Source organism: Triturus cristatus, chromosome 3_2, assembly GCF_964204655.1.
Source record: "Triturus cristatus chromosome 3_2, aTriCri1.1, whole genome shotgun sequence".
Classification (NCBI taxonomy): domain Eukaryota; kingdom Metazoa; phylum Chordata; class Amphibia; order Caudata; family Salamandridae; genus Triturus; species Triturus cristatus.
In genome coordinates this window covers 745,723,639-745,742,115 of record NC_140584.1, presented here as the reverse complement: position 1 = coordinate 745,742,115, position 18,477 = coordinate 745,723,639, and positions in this window count along the sequence as shown.

Here is an 18,477-nt window from a genome sequence, read left to right as displayed (position 1 = left end):
ACAGCTGCTAACCATCAATCAATGTGGCACTCCATTGGGTTCTGATTCACCTCTTGCTATCAATGACTGACTCGCATGCCAAGCTGACACCTTCAAGTAAAAGTAAGGACAAGTACCCATCAAATAAAGCTAGGCACCATACTGACATCTTGCTATTATCTCCAAAGTCCACTAGCCTCAGAGCCCTTGACCAGCTGCAGATCGGCATTGATACCCCTGAAGAGGAGACTTTATCAACACGAGAAACCACTGCAGGCCCACTGACCGGCTGCACTAGAGAAAGGGAACCAATCTTCCCGTCCAGCTGCCAGAGGACAGTCTCTCAAACTTAGCCTATTAACATGGAATGTGGCTGGAGTGAGGTCAAAGGTGACACTTGCCCACTGGATGCAATATATAGAACAATTTGATATTTGTATCTAACAGGAAACTTGTTCCATTTCCCCTGTCTTTATTCCCGCTTTGTCGCATTAACTACATTCTACTTGATGTTAGATTGTGGCCTGGAGTGATGGATATGGTAGTGGGGTCCACCACTGACAGCGAGCATAACCCCCTTGAGCTTGCCACAACATCACCTTGGGCTAAAAACCCTAGCCTCCCAAGTATACCCATTATAACCAGAGAGTTATGCCCAACCAATGACAACAGTCGACTCAGATGGGCACGAGTAGCTATCGACACTGAGAAACTAGAAGCCATAAAATGTTATAACCCAGAGAGCACCGGTGAGTTATATAGCTTACTTGAGCAACGGGGTGGGTTCCTAAAGATCACGGCTTGTTTCACACATTTTTTTAACCAACTAGTGTCTCACTTTAGAATGCCACAACAACCACAGGGTATCTTACAAGCCATCAGACCATACTCCTCCTAGTTTAATCAGGAGTGTAGGAACCTCAGGTCAAAACTGGCCCGAGATTAGAACAAACAATATGGTGGAACTAAGAGAAACAAAGAGATCTTATAAGACAGCTTTGACCAGAGCCAAAAGAGATAGGGACGCAAATCTGTGGCTCCAGATCAATGATGCTTGCCAGAGGAAAGATTCTCAACAGTTTTGGCTCTTAGTCACCAGGGGAAACACAAAAAGACCAAGGCCACCCACTAACAACATTGCCATTGCCACCTGGTATGATCATTTCTCTTCAGTATATACTGGATCTGGGGATTCTGCTATGGATTTCCCTATCCCTGATTACACCCACTCCCAGACCACCGGGCTTTTTTCCCTAGCCGAAATCCCGCACAGCATCAATTCTGCTGTTAGGAATAAAGCCCCGGGGCCTGACAGTGTCCCTGGGGATGTTTTCCTCAATGACATTGCCAATTGCTCAAGATACATCTGGGCACTAGCCAATGGAATTGTGGCAAGAGCTTCAATACCGCCCTCGTGGAAGGGGGCCCAGGTCATTCCGGTCTTTAAGAAGGTTGACCGCTCATTACCCTCTAACTACGGGCCCATCAGCTTGATCGATGGTGCTCAAAAGGTCTTCTCCCGCGCACTTCTTACGAAGATTACGAATTGGATCGATGACATCTTATCCTCCTTCCAAGCAGGGTTTAGACGGAAAATCAGCACCAGCGATTAGGTTTTTTGCTTTCTTTTATTGGCCTGGAAAACTGTGACCATTGAGCAGGGAAGCCTGCACATAGCATTTATTGACCTGAAGTCTGCATTCAACCTCATCCCTAGGCATAAACTATGGTGCATTCTACAGGAGTTGGGCCTTCCTACTGAGATCCTTGCATTGGTTGTTTGTCTACACGAGGACAACTACGCAAGGGTCTGTTGGGGAAACCAAGAGCATGACAGACCCGGTCAGAGTTGACAGGGCTGTTTGTTGGCTCCTACTCTCTTCTCACTATTCATCAGTGTAGTGGCCCAACATTTAGCTGAAGTCTCCGCTGAAGCCCCCTCTTTAGGGGGGTGTCAAAGTACCAACCTTATTGTTTGTGGATGACACGCTAATAGTCTCCAAGACTCCCGGCGGTCTGAAAATGCTCTTAAACTGCTTTGAGGACTTCTGAGGAATGAGAGGCTTGGAGGTTAACACCTTGAAGACTAAACTTCTACTGTTGAATCCCCACAAATCGTTTAAAGGCACAATGGTATTGGGGGGGATCCCCCTCGAGAGTAGCTACCTTTGACTTTCTGGGTGTAACTCTCTCTGAGGAAAAGGCCTGGGAGCATCACATTATGAAACTGATCCTACAGCAGAAGCAGACCACAAGGGCCCTGATTAAAGAGCACAGGACCTCCTAGACCAAACCTGTAGCTGCCCCACTCCAGATTAACAATCATAAGGTAGTGGGTTCTGCACTGTATGTGGCAGAACTTTGGGGAATGAAAACCTGGAAGGCCGTCTTCTTACCGAGAACAAGTTCCTGAGATCTCTATGCTCACTCCCCTCCTTCCATTAAAGCTAGACATGGGAAGACCCTCAATTGCGGATAAAGCGAAGCTCCGTCCCCTGCCCTTCTGGCAACGCTTGAAATTAACCCCAAGCTTTCCCAGTATGCTGCTGCTCTGGATGAAGTTTTCACACTTGACCTCTTTAGGAAAATATGATGGTTTATTAAGGGTAGGTCATTGCTCTCAAAGATTGGACTGGGGAGCTCGTGGGACATTAAAGATCCTACATTATTGCCTAGTAAAGAACTGGTTAAGACTCAATACTGGAATTAGGTGGCACAGACTACCGTTACCCATCCATCTGGGGGCCGCCTCACAATAGAATTTATGGATTTCAAATTGCTTAGCGCCTATGAACAATATTTGGAGGTCATCATGATTCCCCAGGATAGGAAGCTTTATATCCAATTTAGATTTGGCTTCTTGCTGTGAACTCCTTTACAGCTGCTTGGTGACGGCCCTCCTCTGCAAAGAAGTGCTGCTTAGGCTGCCCCCGCACTGTGGAGTCCATTAGCCATATTTCCTTTGTCTGCCCCATGTACAGTTACCCGAGAATCAAATGGCTAGCCCCGTTTGCAGGTTGCTTGGAACTCGATGCCACCAATAAGCGTTGCGCATTTTAAAATCTGACTCTAGGCCTCTAGTCGCTTGCGCAGTTGCCAAGTTTCTTGCCAAAATGTGGATCATCAAAAGATCTGCATAAAAGACGTGATAGTGTGCATTCTCTTTTCTTTTCACCAATTCTGCTAGCCCATGTTTTAGAAATCATAGTGTTTTTTATTCTTGTTTATAGATCAATTTTTACCATTGTGACTGCTGGTGGTCTGTGCTGCGCAATTTTATTGAGGCGCAAGTTTTTGTTCCCACTTCTTACATTCCCCCGATTGATGTTTTAATTGTTACACAATTGGTTGATATCATCAAATCAATTGGAAATCATTGTGTTGTTTTTAATGAACTTTTGTCATGTACCCGTTTCGAATTCATGTACTGTATGCTTTTGCACTTTTATGGTCATAATGACCGAAATAAAGTTTTACATCCGTATTAAAAAATTGTTTTAAAAAAATATAATTTTTGAAGCACACTTGTTCAGAGGGGGATGGGGGGGGGGCAAAAGGACATTTCTAGCCTCCTCCGCTGTGGGGATGTTATATTTTAAATACAATCTCCTGAGCAATCGACGTTGTAGTAAGGGACAGACAAATATGACATGATTTAAATCCTGTACCCAGCTTTCACATAGGTGACAAAGTCTGTCCCGCCTGGTTAGTCCTTCCCACGCCCCTGTTATGATTCATAAGGGCAGCAGATTTATCTTTAATAGGATAGTTCTGCGCACACCGTGAGGGAGATTCCATGCAACATACGGCTGAGGTTGCTTATAAATACTACTTCCAACTAATGTATCTTTGCTGGAATGACCTAAGCACAAGGCAGTATCTCTTTTACGACAGACTTCATAAATGGTCTTTTTAAATAGCATTTTGAAAACTTGTTTTGGTAAAGAGCCTATGGTATTAAGCCCAATTCCAACTAAATCTGCAGCTTTAACATAATTCCTAAAAACAACGCTTTTCCCTTCAGGCTTGCAAATATTTCCTGCCTTAACGCTGCCCATAAAGGGTTTTCAGCGCTGTTCAGTAAGGCATTACTCCATCTTAAACATGCAGCCATGGCGAACACATAGGTTGAGAGGAGCACATAGGAACACATAGGTTGATTCAAGCCTGATCGCCACTATGGGGGGGCTGCCCTATGCAAATTACAGATGTGGCGCCAAATACGCCCCTCTACCTTCTCAAAATAAGCCCACTGCTGTTCATCCACTAGTTCACCGGCGTGACTCAGTACTAGCGGGATTTTAATTTTGTATACTGATAAAACGTGTGCAAAGTGTCTTTGGCCGCAACATTTGTGAAATCTACCAATTGCGCATGCCTGAGATATTGCCTTACTTCGGCATTGGTCTGTATGAACACTGCTGGAACATCTGCCTGTAAAGATTCTTCCCAGGTATGGGTACAATTTCACTACATCAATTTTGCCTTTCCCTAGAAACCAGTGCATATTTTTACTTACTCTACACCCCCGATAGTTAAAAATCATAATTTTACTTTTTACTATATTTATTTTTAGAAAATGATCATTAGCATAGCGTGCTAATTCATTAAGGCGCCTTTGAAGTCCTCTCTGAGTTAGATCCATTAGGATGGTGTCATCTGCGTAAAGCAGACAGCTTAATTTCATTGTTCCTAGTTTTGGATCCACACCTTTACACAGCCCCACCCTACTGGGCAAGTCAGTAATTTAAAGAGAAAAGAATAGAGGGGCTAACACGCACCCTTGCTTCAACCCATTATGAGTCTCTACTTTATTTGACAGGCCCTGGTTACCCCCCATTAAAACCTAATTCCAAGTTGAGGAGTGCAATGCTATAATCAGTATCAGCAAATGCATAGGGATCCCCATTGCAGCCAATTTGCTCCACAGCGTCCACCGGTCTACCCGGTCGAAAGCCATGGAGAAATCTATAAAGGCAGCATACAGGGCCATTCCCTTACCCATTGGGTATTTTTCAATCAGAGTTTGCAAGGGGGTAATATTATCTAATGTGCTAGGTTTACAAAACCCTGCTTGCTCTGCAGGAACTAAGTTATTTCCAAAAGCTCAGTCGTGAAGATTGAGAAAGATGCTTTTAGCAAACCATTTTCCAGTCCTATCTAACAATGCGATTTGCCTAAAGCTGACACGGGACGTTCTGGAACCCTTTTTATACAATGGAACCACAATACTCCCTCTCCAAGAAGGTGGGATAATCCCATGTGCATATCAATAGGAGAATACCGGAAAAAGGAATTGAACCCATGCAGGGCTATCTTGTTTATTTACAGCTATTGGTAGATCATCAGGGCCTATCGCACCTGAATACCTTGCCCCTTTAATGAAATTCTCCATTTCTTTACAAGAAGGAGGGTCGTAGTCACTCCCCATGTGAAACTCCTCCAATACCTCTAACTTAGACCTGGTCCTTATATTTGGAGCATATAACTGTGGGATATATTGGGTCCATTCTGCATCAGATATTAAAATGGCTTTTGCCTTAACTCTACTGTCACAATATTTGGCTATTAGAGCCCAATATTTGAGCAAGTCACCAGACTGTGCAACCTCTCTTAGTTTAATCCAGTTTGAGTCCTACACCTTTCTACTTTCAGACGCCTGCATTATTTTTAATATCTTCTTTCATCTACTAATTTCCCTTTGCCTAATCAAAGAAGATTACTTAAATTGTTTCCTTACTAGGGCATTTATCTCCTGATTTAACTTTTTTACTGCCCCCGAACTAACCGCTCGTTGCTTTGTGCCTCTGACCCGTTTTTACCTAAATAAGAGAATGTGTTTTTTCAAACCAGGAAATGGGATTTTCCTTGTAGGACCACAGCTCATATTTTCAACCAGCCTCCTCAAACATATAATGCTTTTATTGGACCAAAATGTGCACCCATTTGTTTCATTATACGTAATACTATCTTCTCTAGAATTCCAGGGCTACAAGGGCATAGGCTCCAAACTTACTTCAAGTGATAAAATACTGTGGTCACTCAGGTTTGTCCCCAATACCTTAAATTGGGTGCAGGCACCAAAAAGCGGGTAAGATACTACCATATAGTCAATAAGTGACTGCCCCCGAGAAGCATGGAAAGTAAGGGAGGTTGGGGAATCCTCTGGGAATCTCCCATTTAAAATAAGATCATACACTCTCAAACAATGCAAAAAATTCACCCTCTATTATCCGACCTAATATGGTTGGGCAACATTGGCTCAGGGATGATCCATACATCCTCCAGCTCCTGGCGATTCCAATTTATCCGGCAACTAAGTAAAATAGCTAAACTACCACTTGCATGACCTTTTGCTGAATGTTTTGCTGCACAACAGAATACAAGGAAATTCTCAAAATTAAAATCTGTGCAGCTCCATGTTTCCTGTAGACAGTTTATCATTGGATCATGTTGCATTAGGATGTCTAGTTTAGAGCTGAGATTTTCTAACTCAACCATGTTCCAGGGCAAAAGATTTTTCAGAGGGCTACCTCCGCAACATAGGGTTTTTTTTGTCTTTGGAAGCATTCACGAGCCAGCTACCCAACTCCACTGGTCCACCTCCAACCCTCCTCTATGTTCTGTGATACTTTGAACCACGGGTCCTACCATGTTAATCACTCTTTTCCCGGAAGTACTACCAACCAAGATTTTAATATCTTTCAAATTAACAGCCCCATTAGTATTGGTTAATACTCCACAAATGTCCTGGTAATCCTTCCAGTGGGACTCACATGGGACAAAAACCGGCTCCTTAAATGGAAAAACATAAATCCCATTTTTTCTAAAAAGATCTACATTAGCCAATTCTAGCATTACGGTTATTCATGAGCTGAAAGCTACTCTGGAAAGTGGGAGTTTACGTCTTAGTTCTAAACATACCCACTCAATATCTTTACGTATTACCAATCTCAGATCTTCGATTTCACATAATAACTGCAAAAATAAACTTTAATTAAGTGGGCCCAGTTCTCTATCAAATAATGACGCAAAAACCAAGGTGTTCACTACTTGTCCTGACCCATGTCCAACACGTACCCTATCACTCAGCCTTGACTCAGTCACTGGCTCTGGCATTTGTCCTATAGGGCAAGTAAAGATAGGCCTTCCCTCATATAACCTCCCATGGTTGGGATCAAACCGAACAGGGAGAGTATCAATACAGGTAGGGTTTGAGTGAAAGCTATCCCCAACCTGCCCTACCTCTGACAGAGCATCATTTGTTTTTACTACTTTATTCTCCGAGTTTGGATTTATCTTTATTTTATGAAGCTCAGAAACATGATTTTTCATCCCCCCCCATTATGTCCCATTACCCCCAACACCTCGTGCCCTTCTTCAAGTCCTAAACCCCTTCCTACAAGTTCATCTTTCATAGCAGGTGAAGGGAGAGAATTTACCTCTGGGTACCCAGGATTCTGACCAACTGGAACCTGGCGGGCTTGGACTCACTACCTTTCTGGGGCACGGGGGAATGGACAGGCTCCTCGAATAAGGTCAGAAACCGCAGTTTTTTTGGCTTATGTTTTATTATACGCTGGGTTCTCTTCTTCTTCTCCCTCTGTGTTTTTGGGCCATTAGCTACTGCCTGAGGGGCACCCTCCCAGGGGTAGACAACCTGTAAATCAACCATGGATTGTTTAACAACTGAGACATCAGTTGTTAAACCTGTATCAAAAAACATCCTGGTGTTCCTTTTTATTGAAATAGAGTAAACCGTGCGGATGATCCCCCGATTCGCGATCTTCTGTGTTACTACAAGACACTCAACAAGCATAGGGCTATCTCTGGGCAGCACTAAGGAAGTAACCCCCCAAACTATCCCAATTCCCCACCTGGGTCCCCATTTCAATCCCCTTCATACTAGTCTGACTAACCTGAGAATTCACATCATTATATTTTCCTACCTTTCCTAAACAAGAACTGGCAGAATTAAGCTGCCGCACCCCCTTTAAAATCGGAGATAGTACACCCAGCACATGATCAGAATGGGCAGTGGATTTCTCAAGCAAGGTTAAAATTGACGAAAGAATCCTCTCTAATGCATAAAATACGTCCAAATTTGCCCTCCCTTACCCATTTTCATTAACACCCTCATTCAGTGTGTGCCAAGCATCTTGTACCCTTTCGTTTGAGGCCGCTTCCAAATTCGATAAGCCCAATGATCGCACAAGTGAAGCACTCGAAGGAGTGCTACTGTACACGGCTGACATGTGAGGAAAGTCTGACAGTCTCAGAGCTAATTCTGGGGCACCTGGCACACACTGTATTTTTAGTTTAGCCTCCATTTCTTTATTTTATTTTTCCATATGCATGGCAATCTCAGGGAGCATAAAATCCTCATGGTCAAAACTGCAATTATCAATCTAGGTCACTCATGTTCTCACTTCTAACTGGTAAGGGACCTGGTGGTGGCTCAACAATGTACAAGGAGCTAGTCAGAGCAGCCAAGATTGTATGTTCCACTGTAACCACAGGTTCAGGTGACGGCATATCATCAACTTTTGCCTCATGCTTAACCTTGTCATCATCCAAGTCCATATCCATTTCGGTCTTTCCGAATTCTGTAAATAAAACACATTTATCCATTTCCATTCCCATTTCAGTTTCAGTTGTTCCAACATCTGATAATAAAATACGATCATCAGTAGGCTGAATTGGAGGGATTGGTACAAGTATGTTCAATTTGGAGAACTTGAGGTGATGCGGAACTGTCGACTCGGGGAGAGCAGAACATATGCTTACTATATCCGCAGCAGCACCTAGAGCCATTTCTGATTCCTTATTCTTTAGCGTTGTATTCCTCAAACCCTTCGTGAACATGGACATCATGGAGGGATGAGATTTAAGGTGGGACAGGCAAGCTCCGGGGTTCTTCCGCCTAATGGTCTTTATCAGTGTTAGAGAATTGGTGTGGTTAGAGGTAACTCCTGCTATGCCAGGGACAGATTCTTGCGACTCTGTAGGGGACCCTGAGGGCGTGATTAAGCGACCAGAGCATAAGCACCTGGAGGGCATCTCATTAACCCACCAAAGATGATGCACCTCTTAGTGATCTGCTGTTGCGCTACCTCTCGCCCTCTTCACACTGCAACTCTTTTCTTTACAGCCAGGCAACTGATGTCAGCCCCAAGAGTTGCCCACCCCACAACACCAGGCATTATGGCTCACCCCCCGGCTGGACACCTGTAACAATGGAGGTGACAATGACAGACGGGTGACGTGGGCTCAAGAACAGCATTCACTTGCTGTTCCCCCACGTATAACGTCACAGGACTGCGTTTCAGACTTGGTCAATCGAAGCTCACTAAACGGGTGACAAAATTATCTTTGGTAGCACTTATAGTTCTCGTATTCCTCTTTGCTTTTATTGCCGATTCAGCCGGGCTGCGAATGATGAATAGTGGGTAGTAGGCGGAAAGACGGGGCTGCCTAGGTGGAAGGAGGAGTACAGGTGGTGAGTGGGGCTGAGTGGTATGGATTCGCAGTGGCATGGTGGGTAGCATGCCAGAGGTCAGGTGGAAGCAGATCATACAGTGACTGAGAAAAAACACCACTCCTCCCCTGCTGCTCAATCCTGCTCTAGCAGCTCTTACCACTCTCCGCTGTTAAAGCCGTTCTTCTGCTGTCACTCCCTGGATCCTCCCTGTCTACCACGCACACTTGCACCGTTTTTTAGGTCTCGCCTGAGCCAGCGCATGCGCTGCTCTGGCGAGACATTTAGGTGTGGAGTTTTCAAATTCCGACCACAGCTTTGTGTGGTATACAGTGTGCGGTTACGCGCACAGGCATGAGCAGAGGCGCCATCTGGCTTTCCTCTCGCTCGGCCAAGTGGGCGTGCCTTGCTTCAATGCCTCTCCCCCTCCCCCACCACAGAGCGCATCTCGCAGCTTGTTTTAAACTTTCGGCGCAACCGCTTTTTTTTCTCTTTACCCATCTCCCTCTTGTTTCCCTTCTTTTTAGCACCCTTGTTGCTTATGTGGTTATCATTATGTGGCACACTCCTGCGGCTGTATTGTTTTCATGCACTCCTTCGACCTGTAAGACCTGCTCTTGCATTATGTATGCACTACCGAAAAACGTAAATGAATAAGTATATACAATACAGCGTCTTATGTCTGCAAAGCTGCTAAACGTCCCAAAAAAAACCTGTCCTCTGTAAATCGTTCTTATCCTCATTGGCGCTAGGTCGGCGCTAGATCAGGAATCGAAACCTGAAAACGCCCCACATCCTCCTAACACATTAAAAGATGACCCGCGCATCAACCCCGAAGAGGGGATTTAATAGGGGTCAAATACAGAACAGTTTTGTTAACTTTCACCCAACTTCTAGAAATCTTTGGCTGCGGCACAGCTCAAATGACATAACTTCTAATTTGAGATCACAACCAAATATAAAATAAGCATCTATTCTTCAGTTTCCGCATCTTCAATTTTACATGTGCGTGGAGTTTGGGGAATCAAGGCAGAGGATGTCAAAATGAGTCCCTTCCTTTCCCCTTATAGTTCAGGAATGACGATATTTGTTTCATATTTTTCTTATTGTTTTCGCCACAGATCACCAAACCAACGGAATGAGAGACCGGCTCGGATAAAAAATGTCCCAATTTCCAATTTCAGAACAAATGCTCACTTCAGAGCGAGAGCGTCTGTATAAATTATGCCACCGAACAAGCACGCTAACCGCGAGGACGAGCATCTTCCCGCGTTGCATACTGGGATCAGTATAGACACACACCTACACACACTATGTAATATAGGGCGATTAGTGAGAGGTTTAGGCGTGCAGCTCTTTTTAACACGGTGACAAGATTATAACCATTTCATTTGTTATAATGTGAACCTTTTTAAATTAATGAACAGAAGGTTGTCACGGTTGTTACAGGGACGACACGTTGCTAGGGAACCAAGGCAATGCGGAGCTTGCGGAGTATAATAAGGGGTCACCGTTAACTAACATGGAGAAAGAGATGTAGGGGGCGGGGCGCAGCCCACATAAAAGCTGCAGCAGCCTCACGCCGGCAGACTCTCAGCAGCCATCACAAAACCCTGCTCCTACCATTAACGCCCTGATTATTCAGCGGGAGGAGACGGGGCCACCCAGTTGCACCAGCACAGAGACACTCGCCTGTGATTCCTGAGAGCGCGCGCAGAGGGCCGCTCGTGTGCACAAGTGTGACATTTTAAAACCAGGTTTCCGGTTTAATTTGGACACCAAGGGCAAAATTCAAAGGTATTACCCAGCAACGGTAGAAACATCACCTTCGGGTATTACTTCCAGATTTTTGACACATTTAAATAAGCATTTTTACATTCATTAACACTGATTCTGAATTTGTGATGGCTATAATGATATTTTTAATTGTACTATTCCCGTTTTAGGAATCTGTCAACTTTAACCAACTCCCAAAGGGGGATTTCGACCCCACACCGATTTGGTATTTCAAAGGGGTGTGTATTTGTTGTCCTTTCCAAATACTGAATCTGCGTACAATGTATCAATGTTTTGCGAGCGAAACGTGGTTGCAAAACCTTGAAAAGTTACTGACTCCCGAGTCGGAGTGGTAATCTGTTTGCAGACGGGACGAGGTCACAAGTCCTTCTACTTTGTGAATGTTTGAAAATGTTTGCTAGAGTGTGGGCACGGGTCCAGGGGACTACTGCCAACTCTCAAACAAGCGTGGAAAAGGAACTAAGCTTTTTTTTTTTTAAACGTTCTACCATTTCCTTTCAGAAAAAAACGTGCTGCGTTGAAAAAAATTAGGTAACTTTATGGAAAGGCGATTTCAGACATGAAGGTCTTCAGATGTTAGCAGGACACAATCCCTGTGATGGCCTCCAATCGGAAGGAGTTGCAATTTGTTCTCTATCTCATTAATATTCATGAGCCAGGTTTGGTTATGACCCACTCTGAATTGTCATTTTATAAACCAACCTATTACTACATTGGTTGGTCTATAAAATTCTTTACTGGTCACAAATTGTGGGCAGTTTTTTTTTGTGACCAGTAAATCTGGCCAATGTGTGGTGACAATTCATTTTTGGAGCATTTGTTTGTCTTCATCATCAGACATTTTTGCCGCTGATAACTGGTGTCAGCAGGAGAGGGTGAGAATGCCTTGATCTCCCTTGGGGTACGCCTTAAATGGTCCAGCGGGATATCCATCATGCAACCTTGCACACTGTGAACATGAGGCTTGCAGAAGTAAGCCAGGAGGCCAGGATTGGTTTGGTGACTTAGACAAAGGAACTTTAGTGCAGAATCCCTTCATTCGGAGTGAATTTGGGTACAAAGTATTGCTTGGAAATACCATTGGGACAGACTAGCAGGCCAGTTTTCTCCCTTTGTTCCAAATTTTCCCTAGTGTAATTGGGAATTACTTGCAAAAACAGTATTTACAACGGGTGTTCCACACAACAGCCGTATTACTGCAATATTTATTTATGTGACATTTCCTCCAAGTAACACCAAGAAGAAATTGCTGTCAACAGAAAACAAGCATTGGCAAAGCCAATAGGTCTCGCCTTTGGGACCTTATAAGTATTTAGTTATGCAGCACAATATCATTGGTACAACAGCATCAACTGTTGCATGGCTAAACACTTATAAGATCCCAAAGGCGAGACCTATTGGCTATGCCAATGCTTGTTTTTGTTTGTTACTCCTTAGCTGCCTTTGCTCAACTAAGGGTATGGTGTGAGAGTAATGCGGTGGAAATTTAGAGGAACGCCATGTTCGTATTGAGCGGGGGGTATTGCAAGTGGGGCCTCCAGGGGTCCTACAATCCGCACCCGGATCTAACCGGGCCGCCTTTGCGGGACAGTGAAGCCACTCTAAGCAGACGCGACTGTCGGCGTCTGCACTCACTGAATAAGCAGAGGCAGTGCAGCACACTGGGTGGCAAACTTGCTGATCAAAAATCAGTGAGGATTATAAAATGCCAGGGGGCCGTGAGGCCCGAATAGGGGGTCGACGCTGATGCTGGAACCAAGCAGAGCCGACAAGAGAAAGTCCGTAGTCCCAGTTGTTAGGTCTCGCCTATGCAGCGCGCATGCGATGCATAGGAAAGAGACCTTTAGTAATCGGCACAGCTTTCCCTGCAAAAACGTGCACGCGTTGCATTGCTTCCAATGGCAACGTGTGCACGTCTGGCGATTCACTTGCGGGCGCGAGCTTTCAAACCATATGTTTGTAATTAACTCGCTCGCTCCCGCAAGGGAAACAGGCGCCGGCCCCCTCCTCTCTCCCCTCCCCCTGCTGCCTCCTTTCAGCACGAGGCACGCGCGCTTGTTTTAACAAAGGATCAGCCCATTTCAGAATCTCTCTTCCTTGTTTCAATCAGGGAACAGAGAGCAGTGAACTACCTATTTGCAATGCACGTGTGATTCTGTAGCTAAATTGTTTTCTTTCAAACTGACAATTTATGTGCACTTTTCTAACAGCATGGTCGACATTGAAATTCATTAATGAATGTTTATGTGCTTACATCTGAATGCATATATGGCATGCAAAAGGCTTTGCAGAATAACGAGCCTGTAACATTTCTGTCCCCTTACACGACGGAAATACACTGTGGCGCAGCCTGCACGTTTCACTGACGCACTGAGTGTAGTCCCACTTGTCTTTCGCTTGCGAGCTTTAGACATAAATACAGGCCTGAGATTCTGATAATAGCACACGCGTCAACCACACCTTTCTCTGTCTCAATGCTGCGATCGCTGTCGCACAACAGAACCTCAACATGCTGCCTCAGTACTATATCACTCTCTGTGCTCTACTCCACCTAAAAATGACACCACCTTCAGGGAAACAAGCTGCACACCTCGGCGTGTTTATTCAAAACACACCCTGCAGTACAATTTGTGTGGAATACGCCTTATGCTTATTGTTGCCCCGCATTGCTGTTGTCGTGTCTGAACATATCCTGCCATGCAACAATGACTCCCCGAGTCTATTGTATAAATAAGAGATGAGCCGCCTCGCTCATGCCAAGGAGTGAACATCCTGCCCGCTTCCAGCTTTCAGAAAAAGGGGGCAGTGTTACACAAGAAGAAAAGCAGAGGGATTCACGTGTACACACCACAGAGCAGGCGCTGCTTTGAAGCGGTGCTGTGATACGGCTGGTATTTCATGAATCAGAAAAGGTAACACAGTGTTATCTCTCGGTAGTATGCACAAACAATGTCTGTGTGTGGAAATATGCATGACTGGGCTTCCTAATCTGGTAGGAACCCGTTCGAAACCTGGTCCTCATTTTTAAAGTTTGGTGGTAGTGGGGAGATATACATATTACTACCATCAAACAGGGAGTGCACCGACCGATTAAGTGCTTTTTAGATATTTCACGCTGCCTCATGACACTGAATAACAAGTCTTAATGCTACCCTCCTCAATGGTACTAATGTTACCGACCTCAGAAGAGAGAAAGTCAAGATTGGACTCATCAAGAGAGAAAGTGAAGATTGGACTCATAAAGATTTGAACTTGTGAGAATCAAGTTATTTGTGCATCTTTGCAGCAAAGGTTAGCGCCTCCAGAAGATGAGTTAGGGCAACAGCCTTAGGACGTCACCACTAGGTCTTGAGTTGCTCTTGACAACAAAATGCTATTTTGTATAGCACATCGAAAATTCTCACAGTACGCAACTATGCAACAGCCACATTACCATAACAAGCACTGGCATAGCCAATAGGTCTCGCCTTTGGGACCTTATAAGTATTTAGTTATGCAGCACAATATAATTGGTACAACAGCATCAACTGTTGCATGACTAAACACTTATAAGGTCCCAAAGGCGAGACCTATTGGCTATGCCAATGCTTGTTTAGGTCTCGCCTATGCAGCGCGCATGCGTTGCATAGGAAAGAGACCTTAAGTAATCGGCACAGCTTTCCCGGCAAAAACGTGCACGCGTGGCATTGCTTCCAATGGCAATGCGTGCACGTCTGGCGATTCACTTGTGGGAGCGAGCAGCTGGCGCCATATGTTATCAATTATCACGCCTTGCTGCTCGCTCCCGCAAGGGAATCACGCAGGCCCCCTCCTCTCTCCCCTCCCCCTGCTGCCGCATGAGGCGCGCACGCTTGTGCTTGTTCTTTAATTACCATGGTCTTTTGGACCTTTTCACATGTTTTCACCAAGTATAGTAACTTTTCAGTGGCCTCTGCCACTAACAGCACGTCATGATGCTTGTTCTGACTCTTACATCAGGGCATGAGACAGGGTATATCTGGCGGCGGTGAACGGAACTCATGTTGTTCCGGGACCGCAGAGATCAAACGCCTGCCATTTAGAGGTAAGATAGATTATTTGTCACTCTCCACTGACATGGAGATGCTTAGCCGGCATTCAAATGAATAAATTCTACGCGTCCCTCCCGGCGCGTCTGATGACCTCCATCTACAAGCGCCCGTATTTTCAGCGCGCCGTCATGTTAATACTTTGGAGATACTTAGCCCGCATTTAATAAATTCTACGCGTCCCTCCCAGCACGTTTGATGACCTCCCTTTTCAAGCTCTTATACTTCCAGCATGCCGTCATGTTAAAATGTTGGCGATACTTAACCCGCATTCAATAAATTCTACGCGTCCCTCCCAGAGCATCAAATGACTTCTCTTTGCTAGCGCCCATTCTTCAGTATGTCTAAACTAATCACTAAGCATGTTTTTGTTTTCACACGCTTTTCCATATTAATGTGTCTACCTGTAACAGATTACTTCTTCTTTTCTCATGTCTTGTAAGATTCTAATGATTTTATAGGCAGGAACATTTGATGTACATGGGTGCTTTACTAGTATATAATACACATATGCATGTGTTTGTGATTATCATAGACTTTCTTTTTTGTAATCTAGAATATGTGTGTGTACATATGCCACAATATTATATTTAACTTAACTATATAACTCTTTTTCTTCCTGTCTTCTTCCTGTTTCCTCTCCTCTACTTTTCTTTTTCTGTTTTCCCTTTCCCGTCTCTTTCTCATTGTGGCTTTAAATTGTTCATTATGCCAATTGAATGCTGAATAATCTCTACATCTGAAGGTCCATGTTTTTGTCTACATTTTAAGTGCTTTTCAAGTGTTAGGATTATAAATTGTGAGTGATTCACTTTAAGGTGGGAGTAATTTACATTTTGTTCTGGAAGCACACCGAGGTAAGGGGTATGTTAGTTGATATTTAAGTGCTTTTCAAGTGTTAGGATTATAAATTGTGAGTGATTCACTTTAAGGTGGGAGTAATTTACATTTTGTTATGGAAGCACACAGAGGTAAGGGGTATGTTAGTTGATACTCAAAAAGTAATGAATTAAGGAGACCATATGATCGGTAAATCTTTACTTTTGGTCAATAGATTATTTTTAATTAAGGTTAAAAAGTTGTTTAAGTCGTTACCAAACCAGATACCTAAGTATTTGAGGGAGTTTGTTTGCCATTTTAATCCTGAAGAGCCTATAACTGTTGATGTGCAATGAACTTTAAGTTTTAATACTTCAGTCTTTTCTTGATACTCTAGAATATGTATCTATTCCATAACTAGGATAGCTTTATCTGAGTTTTCTGTAAATATTATTAATCATCTGCTTAGGCCACTACCAATTGTCTACCAGATGGAAATGAAATTCCTTACATTTTGTTATTTCTCAATAGGAGTAGTAGTGACTTGATAGCCAGCAAAAAGAAGTGGGGACAGGGTGCATCCCTGGCGTATACTTTCAGTCACATGGAATGGATGTGAGAGGTACCCATTGATTCTCACTTTAGCCTGTGGATTTGAGTAGAGGGCCATAACCATACATATAAAGACACTGCCTAGTTCGTACGTTTGGAGAACAACTTGCAGAAATATCCACAAGACCTTATCAAAGACCTTTTCGGTATCCAATGCCAGAGTGGCCGTAGAAGAGTTCAGGGTATTCAATTTTTCGATAATATGGTGGAACTTTCTGATATTACCCGCAGCTAGTCTGCCTTTTGGAAATCCTGTAAGGGCAGGGTGAGTAAATTTGTGAATTATTTTCTCCAGTGTTCTCATAGATTTTGCAGTTGATGTTTCTCAATGAAGTGGGCCTAAAGTTTTTGATAGCAAGGTGATCTTTCTTCTCTTAGTATAACTACTATGGTTACATTACTTGTTGTACCCGAAATGGATACTTCTTCGGTGAAGGGATGGAATAGTGTTTGTATGGCTCTATCAGTATGTTAGTGAATGTTTTGTAAAAGTTTCTGGGGAACCCGTCTGAAATGAAATGAAATGAAAAATTATATTTGTATAGCGTGTAACTACCCGGAGGCCTCGCAGTGCTTTGACTGATTACTGTGGCGCTCTATAGGGTGGATTAACACGCTTTTGCGAACAGATGAGTTTTCAAAGCTTTTCTGAATGCCATTCGGTTATTATTCTCTCTAAGAGCTAGGGGGAGGGAATTCCAAAGCCTCGCGGCGGTGTGGGAGAAAGAACGGCCGCTCCATCGGGCTTTGTTGATTTTAGTTGTGGTTGCTAGATGCAGTGAACCGGAGCGGAGGACTCTGGACGGGGCGTAGGGCACGACTAAGGGGAACAGGATGGAAGGGCCTGTTCGGTGGAAGGATTTGAGCACAATGCACATGGCCTTAAACTGTGCTCTAGCAGCCACTGGGAGCCAGTGTAGTTCTTTTAGGGCTTTCTTGGCTGACTGCCAACGGGGGATGTTGAACAGTAATCGGGCGGCACAGTTTTGCGTGATTTGGAGCCTGTTGGTCACTGCTGCCGGGGCTCCTAGGTATAAAGCATTTCCATAATCCAGGCGGGAGAGTATCAGGGCCTGAACCATGATTCTCCTCGCCTGGAAAGGAAGCAGAGGGAGCACTTTGCGGAGCATTTTCATTAGCCCGACACACGTGGAGGCCGTTTTGGTGGCCTGGACTGAAAAGTCTAGCGCTTTATCGAGCCAAATTCCAAAGCTCTTTATCTGAGGTTTGGGGGGGGGGGAGCGCCGAGACATGTGGGCCAGATGGAGGCCAGAGTGGTCGGTGGAGAGTTGCCCAGTAGCATAGTCTTCTCCCCATTGAGTTTGAGACAGGAGGATTGCATCCACTTAGCGACAGCCTCTAGACAGGGGCCCAAGGTGTTGGACGACCCCTCAGTGTGGTCCAGGGAGACCACCAGTTGGGTGTCGTCCGCGTAGGTGACAATACGCACACCGAAGGGCTGGACTATCTCTGCTAGAGGTCGCATGTAGGCATTAAAAAGTGTGGGGCTTAGGGAGGAGCCCTGGGGAACCCCACAGCTAAGTGGTTGCTTAGGGGACACTACCTCGCCCTCGAACACCTGGAAGAATCGCTCATCCAGGAAGGAGGTCAGCCATTCCAGGGCCGCGTCCGACACGCCCATGCCTTTCAGACGATGTAATAGTGTGGCATGATTAACCGTGTCGAACGCGGCACTGAGGTCGAGTAGTATGATGGCTGCTTTTC